Here is a 17,195-nt window from a genome sequence, read left to right on the forward strand (position 1 = left end):
GCCAAAAGGCCACACCCATTTTGTGACCGTTGTCGCATGCATGGACATTTAATTTCAACGTGTTACAACTTACATGGGTACCCGACTCGTTCTCGTTCGGGTCCCGTTGCCGCTTCTGTCCAGACCACAATAGGGCCTCATGCGGTTCCCCTAGCCACTACAATGACAGCTGAACAGTACGCCAATATTTGTAACATGCTGGCCTAACAACGTCCCTCTGAAGGCACCCCTCCTGTAGCCACTACAATTGGGTCTCCTACGTCACATGGACAGGAACCCACGGTAAACCTAACAGTTACGTTTTCTCTATCTCCTCCATGGGTCGTTGATTCGGGCGCCTCTAAGTATATTTGTTCGGATTTATCTCTTTTCTCAACATATTTTCGTGCACCTCCCGATTATTTTGTGCGTTTACCGGATGACTCACGCATAAGAGTTTTACATATTGGAACAATTTTCTTCTCCAACACTGTTTATCTCCATAATGTTCTCCATATTCCGTCCTTTAAGTTCCACTTAATTGCGTTATCTCAAATCTCTAAGTCACTTTCATGTGATGTGACATTTAACTCTTTTTCATGTGTCTTTCAGGATCCAGTGACGGAAAAGACGATTGGACGTGGTGATCCTAAAGATGGACTTTATTTTCTTCGCACGGAGCCTCAAATTTTATTTTCTGCAATTTCTAATTGTAATTCCATTTCGAATTTATGGCATTTTCGCTTAGGGCACCCTAGTTTTTCTTCTTTGAGTTTTTTAGCCAAGAACATTTCTTGTATTCCTTTTAGTTCAATTAATAAAACTCCGTGTGATGTATGTCTGTTATCAAAACAGAGTCGCTTGCCTTTCCCTGTTAGTACTTATATTACTACAAATTCGTTTGAATTACTTCTTGCAGATTTACGGGGACCTTTCTTCGTCCCTCCTTGTCCGGAAATCGTTATTTTCTTACTCTTGTCTACGATTTCTCACGTTTTACATGGGTGTTTTTACAATCCTCTAAGTCAGACACCAAGAAATATCTTTTTAATTTTGTGAACTACATTAAGACCCAATTTGGGACTTCCCTTAAAATTTTACATTCCGATAATGGGACGGAGTTTCTAAACAGTGACATTCAACATTGGTTAAATTCAAATGGTATTATACACCAACGTTCATGCCCTTAACACCCCAACAAAATGGGGTGGCCGAAAGAAAGCACCGTCACATTTTGGAAGTTGCTAGGTCTCTTCGTTTACAGGCACATCTTCCTTTAGAATTTTGGGTTGAATGTGTTTTAACCGCGGTTTACATTATTGACAAATTACCAACTCCTTTTGCTTCATGGTTTATCCCCCATGAAAAATTACTTGGTTCTCCACCGTCTCTAACTCATATTCGAGTTTTCGGGTGCTTGTGTTATGCCCGCAATCCCTCTCCTAAGGAAAAATTAGAACCACGATCATTTCCTAGTCTTTTCATTGGATACCCCCATGGTTAAAAGGGCTAAAAGGTTTTCCGTCTCTCCATTAGAAAGATAATGATCTCTCGCGATGTCCTTTTTCGTGAGGATCGCTCTCCTATGTCTTCAATTTCTCCCTCACGACCGTCTTCATCTTCGTATCTGCCCCTTGTCAACAATCCTGATGATGGTTCGTTCTCCAATTCTCTCGACTTGGGTTCCTCCCGACTACTGTTCCCCCACCGTGACCTCTTTTGGTCCCTCTCCAGCTACTATTGATTCTGACGCGAGTGCCTCTAGTCCCGCACAAGACTCACTATCGCATGTTTCTTCCACCGAAGTCCACTCAAATTCATCAACATGCACGTCGCCTCCTACTTCCCTGGATCCGTCGTTTGGTTCGTCAGCAGTTATGGACTGAACTCCATTTCTCCTGCTCATCCCATTTTTGCGGTACCCACAGTGTCTACAAACACTCCTCCTCCTACTAATGTGCCTACAGGCACTTCTTCTCCCTTTTCAGACTGATCCTCATCTTTCATCGGATAACTCTCGACCTCAACGACACCGTCGACATTCTCCATGATTACATCTGTATTGCTTTTCATTTTATTGACTCATTTCTTACTGCTTCCGTTTCATATCCCCTCACAAATCATATTTCTTTGGGTTATTTCCCTAATAGCCTCCAACTTTGTGACTGGTTTCCTGCCTAGCCCCCTAGTTTGTCAAAAATACCCAGATGACCCCATTTTTCAAATTCCGATATAACACCGTTAACTAGTCATTACTTCTCTCTATCCAACTCATCGCCTCTCTCTGCCACCTCATCTTCTCGCCACCTCATCATCTTCACCGACGAAGGTCGCCGACCGAATAATTTTCCGGCCTGCGACCTTCAAACATTAATTTTTTTGTTAACTCTCATCTCCCTCTGTCTAAAAAAAACAATTTTTTTTTAATTTCTCTCTCCTCTCTCTCTCTCTAAATACTCCGACGAAGGGAAACCCTTCGTCGGAGTGGTCTGTTCGCGCGAACAGACATTGAACATATCTGTTCGTTCTGTTCAACGAACATACAACTCCGACGAAGGGTTTCCCTTCACCAGAGTATTTAGAGAGAGAGAGAGATATAAATTTTTTTAGAGAGATAGAGGAGAGTTATAAAAAAAAATTTAATGTTTGAAGGTCGCCGGCCGAAAAGTTGGCCGACTGACGACCTTCGCAGGTGAAGATGATGAGGTGGCGAGAAAATGAGGTGGCGGGTAGAGGCGATGAGTTGGATGAGAGAAAAGTAATGACTAGTTAACAGTGTTATAACAGAATCTGAAAAAGGGGGCCATCTGGGTATTTTGACAAAGTAGGGGGCTAGGCAGGAAACAGGTCACAAAGTTGGGGGCTATTAGGGAAATAACCCTATTTCTTTTGATTCCTTCTCAGATACTCATATAATTTTTCTCACTCCCGTAATTTCTAACACGGAGCCTAGGTCTTATTCTCAGGCGATGACCTCCTCTCATTGGCGTGATGCCACCATGGCTAAGGAAATATCAGCCTTAGAATCCAACAAGACTTGGCCACTCGTTGATCTTCCTCACGAAAAAGACCAATTGGTTGTAAATGGGTCTACAAAATCAAACATCGTTCCGACGGTTCTATTGAACATTACAAGGCTCGTTTAGTTGCCAAGGGATACACTCAGATTGAGGGTTTGGAGTATACAGACACTTTCGCTCTAGTGGCAAAATTAGTAACCGTTCGAGCTCTTCTTTCTATAACCGTTCTTAAAGGCTGGTCTCTTCACCAACTCGACGTTAATAATGCTTTTCTTCAGGGTGACCTTGAAGAAGAGGTCTTTATGAAACTTCCACCCAGTTTTTCCAATAAGGGGGAGACTCGAGTTCGCAAATTAAATAAATCGCTTTACGACCTTAAACAGGCTTCTCGCCAATAGTTCTCGAAATTTTCCTCTATTTTATTACAACGAGGTTTTGTTCAATCATTCGTTGATACTCTTTATTCACCTACTCAAAAGGATTTGTTTCTCTTTATGTTCTAGTTTATGTCGATGACATTATCATCACTGGAACAAATGATAATGTTATCTCCAAGTTAAAGGATTTTCTTGACAAAACCTTTTCCCTCAAAGACCTTGGTTCTATCAAATATTTCCTTGGTATCGAAGTCTTTAGCTCTTCCAAAGGAATTTTCTTATGTCGACGCCATTATACTCTGGAAATTCATGAAGATTCTGGACTTACTACTTCGCGTCCATCTTCTTTCCCTATGGACCAAAAGCTTCAGCTAAGTCCTGATGATGGCAATTCTTTTTTATCCTACACCTTTTCGTCGTCTTATCAGTCGCCTCATTTATCACACTGTAACTAGACCGGATATTACTTATGTGGTCAACACCTTCAGTCAATTTATGCAATCTCCCCGAAGCACTCATCTTGATGCTGCTCATAAAATCCTTCGCTATCTCAAAGATTCTTTCAGCAAAGGTATATTTTTATCCTCTTCTAGTTCCCTCCATGTTTCTAGGTATAGTGATTCTGACTGGGTTGGATGTCCGACAACCAGAAAGTCCACCACTGGTTATATCACTTTTCTTGGTGACAGTTCTTGCTGATGTCGAAAAAAGGCTTTCCGTTAATCAGTCATGAAATAGGGACATGTTGCATGACAGCATCCATTATGATTGAATATTTCGTTAACTTGATCGAGATTCCTTTCGTCTGATCCTGCTCCAGCTCCTTGTGAACTATGGAGGAAAACCTGCAAAGGGTTCGAAAACCGCTCCGACGTTTAAGACAGTCAGGTTGCTCTTTGCAGTAAAAGATTGAATATTGATTGAACCTTTTGGGGGCGAGTTATGGGAACTTTGTGTAAGTGAGTGATCTTTTCTAGTTGAGAGATCGTGTGTGTGCTTGTCTTGTGGAACACGATGGGGGACCCTTTTATAGGTTGAATTAGACCGACTCTGATTAGACGGTGTAGATGAGGCGGTTGTAATCCACCGTTTAGGGAAGTTTCCCACTGTTCGTGGTTAGGGTTTCCCTTGTAGTTTATCTCGTATCTAGGATAAATAAAAGTTTCTAAGTTCAAGGATCCTTTGTAGATATCTTGCCAAAGTGATAAATCTTTTAGAAGATGTTTCCTCCTTTGAGACTATTGAAGTCCAAGCTTGCTTAAACACTTAAGATCTTTAACCGACAAAGATCTTGTAAGGAGATTCCAGGATTGAGTCGGTAAGCCTGTGGCACGCTTCTGCCTCCTAGTTTAGGGCGTGAGGCTTCAGCCTAGCTTACGTGGACCCCCCTCATTCCTTTAGAGATTTCAGGGTTGATCTGATCGCGATGTAGACGAAACAGGGATGATTCCTCTTAGCTAATCCTGGCCGACCTCCCAGTTTAGGGTGTAGGTGGTGGAGCGTTGCGAGTTCAGTTGTCATGTTGCCTTAAGCCGGATTGACTCGTTGGACTTCTTGTCTATTCTTGACTTCTTGATGTTAGTCAACGTCTGGACAATTTATGCATCATCAGTCCTCTCTCTTGGAAATCCAAGAAACTATCTACGATTGCACGTTCTTCTGCTGAGGCTGAATATAAATCTTAGCTTCCCTCACTTGTGAGCTTCAATGGCTTAAGGTCCTTCTCCATGATATTGGTATTGACCACTCTGATCCAATGACCGTCTGCTGCGACAACAAGGCTGCCCTCCATATCGCTGATAATCCAGTTTTTCACGAACGAACGATGCATATAGAAATTGATTGTCATCTGGTTCCTGAGAAGATAAAGACAAAACTTATTGCCGCTCGATTTACTCCAACCACTGAACAACTCACTGATATCTTCACGAAGCCACTGGGTGCAAACATTTTTCAACTTATAATTGGCAAGTTGGAATCTCTACAATTTCTGCTCCAACTTGAGGGGGAGTATAATGGTATCCACCCACACCCGACCCATTCGGATACACCCACACCCGGCCGGATGACCCTCTCACCGATCCAAATGACTTAGTCAACAACTAATTCCATTTGAATTCTATTGTATTTATCTTATTATACCTATATATATATACACACCAAGATGTAACCATAATATACAAAATACAGAGAATTGAGTCTCAAACTTATCTCTTCTCTCGGGGGCTACTTCTCTCTGTCTCTCTCTCTCTTTCCCTCTCTCTCTCTCTCTCTCATTGATGGACCGATTGGTCTATCTCCTTCCTCACTCTCTTTAATTATTCATAGAGTACACTCTGATTGTACACCGTCAGCTTTTTCATCTTGAGATATTTATTAGGAGAATTAATTAGAATAATTTAGTACTATTAATACGTTTTAGTATCTAGATGAATTAATTGTTTAGGAAGAAGATGATGATTAGACTAGATCTCGCCATCTTGTTCTTGTTGTTCATTTGGATGTTCTCATAGAAGTCCTTCAACAACTCATCACAAACAATTGAGGTCATTTTCTTCCATACTCATCACAAACAATTGAGGTAATTTTCTGCCATCATATATGAATGTATTTGCCAAATTAACATTATAATTGGAAATCTTATGTCAACATCAAACTTTTTGGTAGTAGTGTTATTCACAGTAAGAAAAGATTGAAAGTCTAGCTAGTCTTAGAATGATTAAGATAACATATACAACCTAACTAGTGACCAAAGAAGCATATGGAAGTAATTTTGTAGGTATTTTAATTTTATTTGTTATATTGTCATTTTGTTTTCTTCATCGAAACCTTTTACTTTTAGTTAGTATACACAATATTTTGTGACACGGGAATCATATTTTGCTAAGGCATTGAACCTTTTACATCTATATGCATTCGGAGTTCATTTTGAAGACCTGAAGTTTTATTTTAATATATATTTCTCAAAAATGTTATGTTTTAGTCGATACTATAGCTAAAAATGCACGATATGATAATGGAACAGTAGATTGAGATCCGATTTCCAATTTTTGTGCAAATATTAGAAGAATGAATACCCTTTCATCTTGAGGTAATGTTCTTTGATTAGCAAATAGAAAATATGTGTTAAAAGTTTAAAGAATCATCATTTCCTACTTCATAATGGTTTATTGTTAAGTTAATATATTGCACTAGTACTTCGTTTATTTTTGTAATTTATATTGTTTAGAATTCTTTCTTTCAATACTTACTTGATTACATGATGTTTCTCACTTAAGTACTACATGCTTTGATATGGGCAAGGCCAATACGTGCTTAGTGATACCTTTTCTATTTATTCTCAATTTTTATGTTTTGTTTTGTTTCAGTGTGTGCATCTATGTTGTTATACGAAGAAAGAATGGCATTTGGTGACGAAGATCTAAGTGAACGACATAACTATTACAGCACTTTGTATTTAAATTTTGCTTAAGTAATAGTATAGTCAGTTGACATTTGCAATTAGCCTAAGAAACTTTAGTTTTAGAAGATGACTTTCAAATACATTTTCTTTTGGTACACATACATCTAAGAAATACAGTAAATTTTAGATACATATTTATTAACTTGAGTTTTTTTCATAATAATGCGACATTATATTGTTTCTTATAATTAATGTGAAGTGTGAATAGATGTAAAATTATCTGATTGTGTGAAGCAGCGAAGAATATTAGGCTATATGTCTACATATATATATACTAGGGTATAGCCCGTGCCCTATGGGCACGAAAATTTCTATATGCATGTTAGGTAGTTTTGGTTTTTTTTGTGGGTAGTTATTAAAAAAAAATGGGAGAGAATTAAGGAACTTCTGTTTTAGTGGGTTTGAAATTCAATTTTGGTTGTGGAATGTCGTGGTTTTTTGTGGGTAGTTATGGAAAAGGTAGGAGAGAATTAAGGAATTTCTGTTTTTGTGGGGTTGAAATTCAATTTTAGTGGTTAGATTAGAAAATTCTTGATCAATATCGGATGGACGTGAATATCCAAAACATAAATCTACGGTCCACCTCAAAAAACACCATTGTGTTTTATATAATAGATATATATATATATATATATATATATATATATATATATATTCGCTATTAAAATTTTGTGTGGTTATTAGTGACTGAATGATAACCGTCATAAAAAAAATATTTGACCCAAATATTTTGCTTGCAATTTTGTCGCAAATATTATTGGGAACGTTCCTAACTCTGTGTAATAAATGGAGACAGAGGTAACCACAAAATGTACTTAAGTTTGTTCAGTAGTATTAGAGACAGTTTTTTTGCATTATTAAAGGGGTCCACGGGTTTTAGGCCGAAAATAAAATTCAAAAAGGGATTAAGGTCCAATCTCCCCAGAAAATAGGATTTTAGTCCTTTTCCATTTTAGAAGAAACATTGTTCATACATAATGTGTTATGTATGATTCATATAAAAAAAATGAAATAAAGTAGGAAACTTTAACAATAAATGACACGTTATCTACGAAACAAAACAAGAATCAATAAACAGAAAAACACTATAACTTTGACATCTAGACATACTTTAACTATACTTGTGACGCTCCGTGTTCTGAATCACGGTTTGTCCGGCAGTTTATAAAAGAAACTCGGTCTAGTTCTCACTCAAATCAGTTTCAAATATAAACCAAAGCCCAAACTCTCATCACGGTTAACAAATCAAGAACAAATGCAACGGAAAATCAAATTAAGTGTAAACCTTTTGAAAGTATGATCGAAAAATGTACAACCCAAAATAGTTTTCATAAAGATAAAAATAACTTGAATTCATTTATATGAATAGTTCACAGAAGAGACTGGATTTGGACAGAGTCTCCTCTATAAATTGAACATATCAAACCTGAAAAACCTGTCAAACATTCCCACATATCTCACAAACTTCTAAATATCAATAGCATCAAATAAAAAGTGATAATGTGCATACTATTTACATGTGTACAATCGCAAACGAGTGAGAGAACGATCCTAACTATTGTAGATGGTACATATATAATATTAACGTTGTGATTATGTTGAAAATATAATAGAAATTATATCGAGCTTACATAATGTGAGCCAACGAAGTAAACTATGTCACTCCACGTCACCAGTACCTGCGACTGAACAAAAACAAATAGGAATGAGATAACCCGAAGGTCAGCTCAGTAGGATACCTAGACATCCTACCCGCACCACACACATCAACAGTTTCATATATCATAGTTATAGGCGATATGTATATACATAGAAATATTATTATGCACACGAAGCAAAGCAATATAGCAAGATAATTCTTCTGCTTACCAAGATCACGACTGAATACGCCCTCAGTCGGGGTCACCTACTATTCGGCTAGGAAGAACCGTTCGGCCTTTGTTAGTGCGTAGACAGGCGGCGCATTATCAAACGTTTGACTACTGCAGTGTACACATGGATCCACGTAATACCCCGGTAAGAGCTTTCGTAACTCTCCCTTCGTCATCATCGCCCATCGGCCTAGCTTGTGATCTCAATACGCATCGAATGGTAAATCCCACCCAATGATACTCTTAGAATATGTCATGACTTACCCAGACGACTATAAGAGTATCGTCGCTTAGTAGAGCCATATACCCACGGCGACACAATTATCTCGTCTTGAGGCGCGTCCTACCTCCGGCCAGATCTGACGCTCCCTCACAAGGTAATTCATTAACCATTCGAAGAATACCCAAACATATGCATGAACCTGTAATAATATTAAATGATCTGAGTGGCTCCCAAAGCTACAAGAACAGAGCCCTCCTAACAAGTTCCATCAACCGAAGGAGAAGAGCATTTTTGTGTCTCAAGGTAGGGTAAACCCTATTTAAAGCCAAGTTTTTACAAGTTTCCACTTTCAGGAATTAAGTACTTTCTTATTAAGAAAACTTGGTAAACACCCTCTTTCAGTTCAGTGAAAACATTGTAAGTATCAACCACAAGTCCTTACAGAATTCAAACCACACACACTAGTGGCTTAGCAGAATAAATAAACAAACATGGCACTCGTCAGTCCCCTAATCACTCCAAGGGTCGGAATACCCCAACTTCCAATCTCTCTCGGACCCCATTCCGGGTAAACAAGAATGGTCGTTACCAAACGGATGGCCACACGCACCGAGTGTAACCCTTAACATAAATTCATGGCTAATCCATAACAGAAATATAAACAAGGGGACCAACCAATGCCCGGCGTCAAACAATCAATACATGTAACACAAATCAAGCGATCCCGCCTCCATGTTATACACGCAGCTCAAGCGATTCCGCCACCACGTGTTTACAATTCACACAAAACGATCACACAGCTCAAGCGATTCCGCCACCATGTGATTATTTTTCAGAAAAACCAATTTGTTTTGAAAAGATAAACATCCATAACATAGAGCACACCACATACATTCATGTCATACCATATCATATCATAATTTGATTTAGATAAAGATAAACGAAAAATAATAACTGTATATATATATATATATATATATATATATATATATAATGGTGAAATGGGGAATACCTGTGCTCCAAGTAAGATTCATAGGATCCTACCTCAGATGTAATACACTTTCGATTCACCGTCGTGCTCCTGAGACTCGCCCTTTTCGAGTTTATCTTCTATGTAGTACTCCCCTCCAACTGAAAGTGCAAAAGAAACAAGATGGTTTGACTGACAGACAGAAAACTGTAAAAGGAGGTCTTGTAAACTTAGAAGACATCAAGATGCATGAGAATGAACTCTGAAGAACCCATGAACGATATAAGATTCACTACTTAGCTTGCGTCCTAAACCACTAAACAATTCCATAAAGTCTATTATGTAATTCCGACGTCACTGTATCATGTTGACTCTGAAAACATGAATATCTTAGTCACACCCTCAATACAACAGTGAGTCCGACATATAATAGGTACCCATTATAGACCAAACTATTCTGAAGTTGTTCGTCGTAAAGAAATCGACTATACCGAGTAATTTAGATCATTCTCTAACTTCCGTTGTCATACCCAATTAAGTTAAATCATACATCGCTTGAAGGATATTTATGCCCTTAACATGTTCTATTGGGTCCCGTTGCCATAATCCGAACGAACCATATCCAAAATAACATAAACACATAAAGTAGTCTTAATTGTGTGCTGTGCACTTAAACAAACAATACTTCGTAGTCTTTAATCCGATTCAACCGATTTTTAAGTTTTCGGAAAGTTAACCTCATTCCTAGCTTTTCATTCTTAGGTGGCTTGTCCTAATTACGACTAAAACATAACTGAAAAGCGTAAAAGATATGCAGCAGTGCATCAGTTTTGCTGCTCGTACGCTTCATACTCTAACAATCATATCGTCCTCATCCGAACTCCAAATAATCATTAGAATATGTTTCTGGAATCGTGACGAGACGAGCTATAATATCTATGAAGACTCGAAATTCTTCTGAATCCTCTACGACTGTCTAAACACTCAAAAACAGTAGCAGTTTTGTTCTCAATTCACTGTTTTCCATCAAGTCTAAACCTAATCATCCACTTTGATTCTTCATACATAAGTTCATAACTCTTTAAGTTAACTAACACCATAGCATCACACATAAAGGTAAGGAAAACTCTCAAAGATTCATTATAAAACCATAGATATCCAAATTTCTTACCTTGATTCCATTAAAATCGATTTAGATAGTTTCCTCTTGATTAATCTCTTCCAATTCCTCCTCAATTTGCCAAGTTCTTCAAATCATAAAGAAAACCTCCATTAATACTCAATTTAACATCATAGAGAGAGAAAATCAAATTTCCATCAAAACCCTAGACAAAAGCCTTAAGAATAATACTTACTTTCTGATTGAAACCAAATTCCTCTATGAGATTCACTCAAACTCTTCAATTTAATCGATCCCTTTCACCGAAGCTTAAGCCCTAGTTGCAGTCGGTTCCATGAGAGAAAGAAGAAAAATCTGATTTTTGGTTTTTCTCTTATCCACTCAAAATTACAATTTAGTCCCTCAACTTCCATCAACTTGCTAAACAACCCCTAAATCTTTCCAGGTTGCAGAAAACATCCAATATTCTGCAACAACTGTTGATTTAGCCCCTTTTCTGACTTTCTCTAAACTCAAAATGACCCCTCATCTAACCTTTTCTTTTCTTCTTCATCCAAATCAAACCATGAAGAAACTATATGGCCCCTATTAATTCGATAATGAAGAAAATCATCGACTACATAACGATGATTTTCTGATTTCTCGAGATTTATCTGATGAATCTTCTGAATCAACCGAAATAAGTATCAAAACCAAATCCCAAAACAAACCACTAGCTCTATTGGACGCTCCAACTCGTCCGATTCTCCGACTCGAAAATCTGGATGTTACAATACTAAATTTGTTTTGTTGCAGAAATATACGTAACTGATACTAAATAACGTGTATATTTCGAAACAGATAGTAAGTTTGAAATCAATCGAAAAAATCTGAAGAAAAAAAGAAAGTGAATTTTGGGGATTGGTTTTCAAAAGTGGGATTTTTTTATGTAAATGTTATAATGGGTATTATGATTAAATAGAAATGATAGATATCTGTTTTTTTTTTAGAGATGGGTCAATTTGGACTAAATATCCATTATAATTATTATTTTGACTTAAATCCTATATTAATATTAAGGTGGACTAAATGTGTGTTTAGGTGTAGATTTTTTGACTAGGAATCCAAAAATTATTATTAAAAGGAAGGTTTCTTGTCTGGCCCCAAAAATAATATTTTTTTTGTAGTGATGATTGTTATACTACAAAACAAACTTTTTACTACCCAAAGTTAAAATTTTTCCCACATTTTAATTTTGTTGGAGCACACTCACTTTTTTTTTTAGAAAATTGACTACGATATGTGATAAGTGATAACTGCTCAACTAAACTATAAAATCCACCTTCTATGAGAATCAAACCTAAGACATCTAGGATTTCGGTGTTTATGACAACATTATTCACCTCTTGGTCTACCAAATGTTGGCAACAATTAACATTTTCAATTTTATTTTGAGGTTTTGTACTTTGGGAAGTTCTAAAGACGCCCTATAAGTGCTAAAGCCGCCGCATCCAATTCGAACGGGTTTTTTTAGGAGAGAGAAGCTCCGAGTGACGTTAGCAGACGTTTTTTTCTTCCCACTACAAAAAAAAACGGTCAATAGGGACAGCCAATTTGCCGTATGTCCCTACTATTTTCAAAATAGGGACCAAATTTTAATATCTGTCCCCACTAATATTACAATAGGGACGAATAAATAATTTCACGGACAAAAAGTAACTTTCGCTCCAAAAGTGGCCAAAATTTTGGCCAAAAATTGGCGCAAACACTCCTTTTTTTCCCCCCTTGGTTTCTCTCTCCTCTTTTTTCGTCCGCAAGAGTTGGGGCACGATTTCTACTCTAGTTCTAGCTAGGGTTTCCCATGAAAACACGATATCCGTCTCTATCCGTCCCAGAAAATGAAAAATCCGTCCCTAGTAGAGTATTGGGGACGGTTTCTATCCGTCCCAGAAAGTGGCGTCCCAAATAGTTTTAGGGACAGTTATAGCGACAGATAACGTCTGTCCCCAATACTGATTTTGGGACGATCAGCAACTGTCCCTATAGAAACGATTTTTAGGGACAGTAACTAACTGTCCCTGAAAGTTTGGCAAAAATTCTCTTGCACGCATTTGGGACAATTGATATCTGTCCCTAAAATTGGCAGGAATTTCTCTTGCTTGTTTTGGGACAGTTAATAGGCGTCCCTAAAAATTTGGGGGGAATTTTTTCTCTTTCGCCAAGGACAATTAATTGCCGTCCGTACAGATTCGTCTGGAATTTTATATCGCTTACATTTGAGAAAGCTATGAGCTATCTTTGAAAGTATTACAGGAATTTCATTTGAGGCAGATATTTTCAAATAAAAATTGTCTGGAATCAAATAAATTTGATATTTCCACTTAAAACGAGTTCCAACATCGATAACCAAAATATCTTATTTGTAGTTATTGCCAACCTTTACGAACTAGAGTATTTAACAAATATTAACAAAAGAACATCTGAGATGTAAGTTAATAAACCGGTCGGACATAGCAAATCGTATTTGTTACCAACCAAAAACTTGGACACTATCATTTGCATATCTATCGATCTCATTGAACCACTTCTTGACATGATTGAAACTATCCATGGCAGTAACATCGTAGACAATCTGCAAAATTTCAAGTATCACTGTATCAGTTTGTGTCTGATAATAAAAATTGAAAACAAAAATATAATGCAAATAAAAAGTCATGTGAACTTATACCCCAGCAAAGAACAGAAGGACAAAATTTGATGCATCTATACTTATGCACAAAACAATTTCCTATAAGAGGCAAAAACAATAAATAAATTTGTACCAATTAAATAGCTGCTTTGTGGATATTGTCACTGTGTGTCATCCACTAGTGATTAATTAATTATTGAACTCTCCATTATTGTGTAAATAATTATTTAACTGATAGAAAACCTTCTTGTTAACTAAAATCAAATTAAACAAGTATTATACTACAACTAGTGTGTTAATCTTAAGAATACTAAATTAACATATAAGAAAAACTAAATTAAATAACTATTATATTTATGCTAGCTGAACTTGTCCTGGAATTTATCAATATTTTCCCTTGAACTTGGACAAATTATGAATTTTAATTCCATAAACGAGATTAGTAACTTAGTACTAGCAGAAAGAGAACACAAACATGCTAAACTATCGAATATTTATGATCATAAAGTCGGGGGCGCTGTGCTACTCCAATTTAGTGTTTGTTTATCTCGACTAGTGTGGTGTTCCGTTATAAGAGATTAGGCACCTTTTTTCACGTCTTACGCGTGTGACTTGTGAGGTCCTGACAAAATTGGATACTATAATGAAAAGTCTACAAGGCTGGTCAACTCGCAATCTTACAACACTAGTCTATAAGGCTGCGACGCAAAAGCAGCTGCAGCAGAATAAAGGTGAACGAACACCCTTCATCTTGGGCAGAATAAGGATCAAGTACCATCATCTAATATACCTATTACATGACAAGGAAACAGAATAAGGATCAAGATACCATGGAGAGAAGGTTACCTCATATTAATCGATGACCTTGGATCGTTACGAGAACTTTAATATCACCCATTCATAAACTCCCAATGTATTATCTTGAAAAATGAGAAGAAGATGAAAAAGAATAACGAACCTATTTGAAGAATAAGAAGAAGAGGAAAGATAACTAACCTGGATGATCGAAGATCCCCCCAGCAAAACGCTAAAAGAAACTCAATACAAACCCTAGAATGTGCTGCACCAGGAAAGAGGAAGATGAACAGTAAGAAAACAACCATTTCCAAAACTACATCATTAAGTTTACAACAACGGCTACAACTTAAATATTCACGTCTTTATATAATTAACTTCAAAACTATAATCAAATTAAGATGCCTTTTGTCCCCTTGTAGAACAAGCTTCTGTAAGCTCGTAAGCCTTAAGCATACTACGGGAAAGGACTAAAATTTCCAGAAAATGATCTTATATAATTGTGATAGTGAATTGTGAGCAGTTCATTCCTTTGGGAGACATTTTCCGATTAGAACAAGCAAATTAACATTATGAGAAAAAGTTTCTACAAAAAACAGAAGAAACTGTAGTCGGGATGTCAAGTTATCCTCAACTCGAGACACCAAGTTATACAGAACTTGAGGCATCAACTTTTACTGGTTCCTGGAATATAAAGTTTCATACATAATTCATATCCATAACTCTATTCACAACTCATTTCATAAACAAAGAACAAGTAGAAATCAATTCATAAGATTGAGAAGGAAAAACAAAAAGATAAGAAGAAGAATAAGAAAAATAAAAGAGAAGAAAAAGAGGACAAACAAGGTGGTGAAGAAGATGATTATTTTAAATCATCTCCTCCATGCTGATTGATTTGGAATCTGGAATACATTTTGTTATTAATTACATGAAGTACCCAATTCAAAGTACTGTAATATAAAACTAACATAAGCAATAAGCATATAAAAAAGAAGGGGTTTCAAATCTAAGGTCTGATATAGGAAAAACACAGAAAAAAGCTGCATAAAAATCATAGAAAGCCTGAACTATTGTTACATATTTCCATTGAAGCCTTCTGCTTATAATTTTGTATCTATAGTGGACAACTGAAACACAGAACTCGTATACGACAATTTAACACCTTCGGAACAGTTCTCACTTCTCAATTCAAAAGAATGAGTTGTTTTACGAACTGTCATTCGGTTTTGTCACAAGAAATTACTTGTAATATACATGAAATTGCCGAGCGATAAAGTTTAGACTAATTACATATTTCTAGAAGGGCATATGACCTATAAGAACTATTTGACCTATAATTTGAGAACTATTCTGATCTATAATTTAGATCAAACCTTAAATCATTCTTCTCGGTGCTGATTCGGTTATGAACTCTCAATTGCTTAATTTGAAGAAGAACAACAACAAACCTGGTCGTTGTTTTGCTAGACAAATCCCGACTGTGGAACAATCGGTTGTAACTCTGAAATAGAAAAGATTTGCTGCAAACCAGAATTGAGATTTCATGTTATAAACTCGAATTAATGGATTAATTTGAAGAAGAAGAAGAAGTGGAATAACCAAACCCGGTGGTGAGGAGATGCCAACAGAGCTAGAAAACCCTAGAAGAAGAAGATGAACAAATTACAGAAGCCATTAGTACGATTGTAGAGGAAGAATAACGAAGGAAATCGTGTTGTAGAGGAAGATAGAGACGGATATCGTGTTTTCATGGGAAACCCTAGCTAGAACTAGAGTAGAAATTGTGCCCCAACTCTTGCGGACGAAAAAAGAGGAGAGAGAAACCAAGGGGGGAAAAAAAGGAGTGTTTGCGCCAATTTTTGGCCAAAATTTTGGCCACTTTTGGAGCGAAAGTTACTTTTTGTCCGTGAAATTATTTATTCGTCCCTATTGTAATATTAGTGGGGACAGATATTAAAATTTGGTCCCTATTTTGAAAATAGTAGGGACATACGGCAAATTGGCTGTCCCTATTGACCGTTTTTTTTGTAGTGTTACCTGTTTAAACCCTAAACCACCATTAAAGGCTGCTCCATCTCACTTTTAACCTTCTAGATTCGTACATGCAAGCGTCGATCCTAACAGATCCTCCATAACTACCGTCAGATCCAACTTTTGGAAACCTAGGGATCAAATATAGATAATCTAAGCCAATTAAATCGTGTGTGAAGTTGCACGAAGATAGAGTAAGAAGGAATAAGAAGAATAAAGGTGAAAGCATCATTAAGCATCGGGAAATAGCAAAAAGCCAAGGCATAATCTCTGCTGAGATCTCTCGGTGAGCGAGGTAAGTATTTTATCTTTAATTTTTTAGATTTTTATTACATGTGTCAAGAGTAGTTAACCCTAGCTAGGCTGTTCATTATCCCTCCTCAAGCGTGTGCCGGATTTCTCGTCTTCAATTACGTTTGGGTTCTTTAGATAGGTCGGATCTTTCTCTGGGGTACAAGTGGTGGTTGGCTTTTGGTTTATCGCTTCTTCCCGAGGTTCATTAGAGTCTGAATGTGGATGAAGACTAGTTTAGAGTAGATTATTTTTTCGAGACCATGCATGTAAAGAGTATTAATTATCATTCAACCTTGAGAAGGAACTGGTGCATAGTTATCTGCTAGGAGATACTTGGGTTAGTTTATAGTCTCTTGCTTTTCCATCTTCTCTCCTCTCAGT

The 17,195-nt window shown here is 37.0% G+C and overlaps 2 long non-coding RNA genes across 3 annotated transcripts; both read right to left on the reverse strand.

Annotated features, from left to right (window-relative positions):
* Nucleotides 1–8,317: 8,317 nt before the first annotated feature.
* On the reverse strand, nt 8,318–11,357 carry LOC147537307 (uncharacterized). Of its 2 annotated transcripts, XR_015225818.1 has the most exons (5): nt 11,259–11,357; nt 11,075–11,150; nt 9,978–10,064; nt 8,709–9,132; nt 8,318–8,524 (listed from the first exon to the last, which is right to left on the reverse strand). It is a non-coding gene; the product is annotated as an uncharacterized LOC147537307 (long non-coding RNA). The 2 variants fall into 2 exon arrangements; XR_015225817.1 differs by lacking the exon at nt 8,709–9,132 and having other exon boundaries at nt 11,259–11,350.
* A 2,082-nt stretch (nt 11,358–13,439) lies between these two features.
* LOC147537308 (uncharacterized) lies at nt 13,440–16,337 on the reverse strand. The gene is made up of 5 exons (XR_015226029.1): nt 16,094–16,337; nt 15,938–16,009; nt 14,688–14,751; nt 14,538–14,611; nt 13,440–13,634 (listed from the first exon to the last, which is right to left on the reverse strand). It is a non-coding gene; the product is annotated as an uncharacterized LOC147537308 (long non-coding RNA).
* Nucleotides 16,338–17,195: the final 858 nt, after the last annotated feature.

Source organism: Eschscholzia californica, unplaced genomic scaffold (assembly GCF_041429995.1).
Source record: "Eschscholzia californica isolate CP2 unplaced genomic scaffold, dmEscCali1.0.p SCAF_5, whole genome shotgun sequence".
Taxonomy (NCBI): Eukaryota; Viridiplantae; Streptophyta; class Magnoliopsida; order Ranunculales; family Papaveraceae; genus Eschscholzia; species Eschscholzia californica.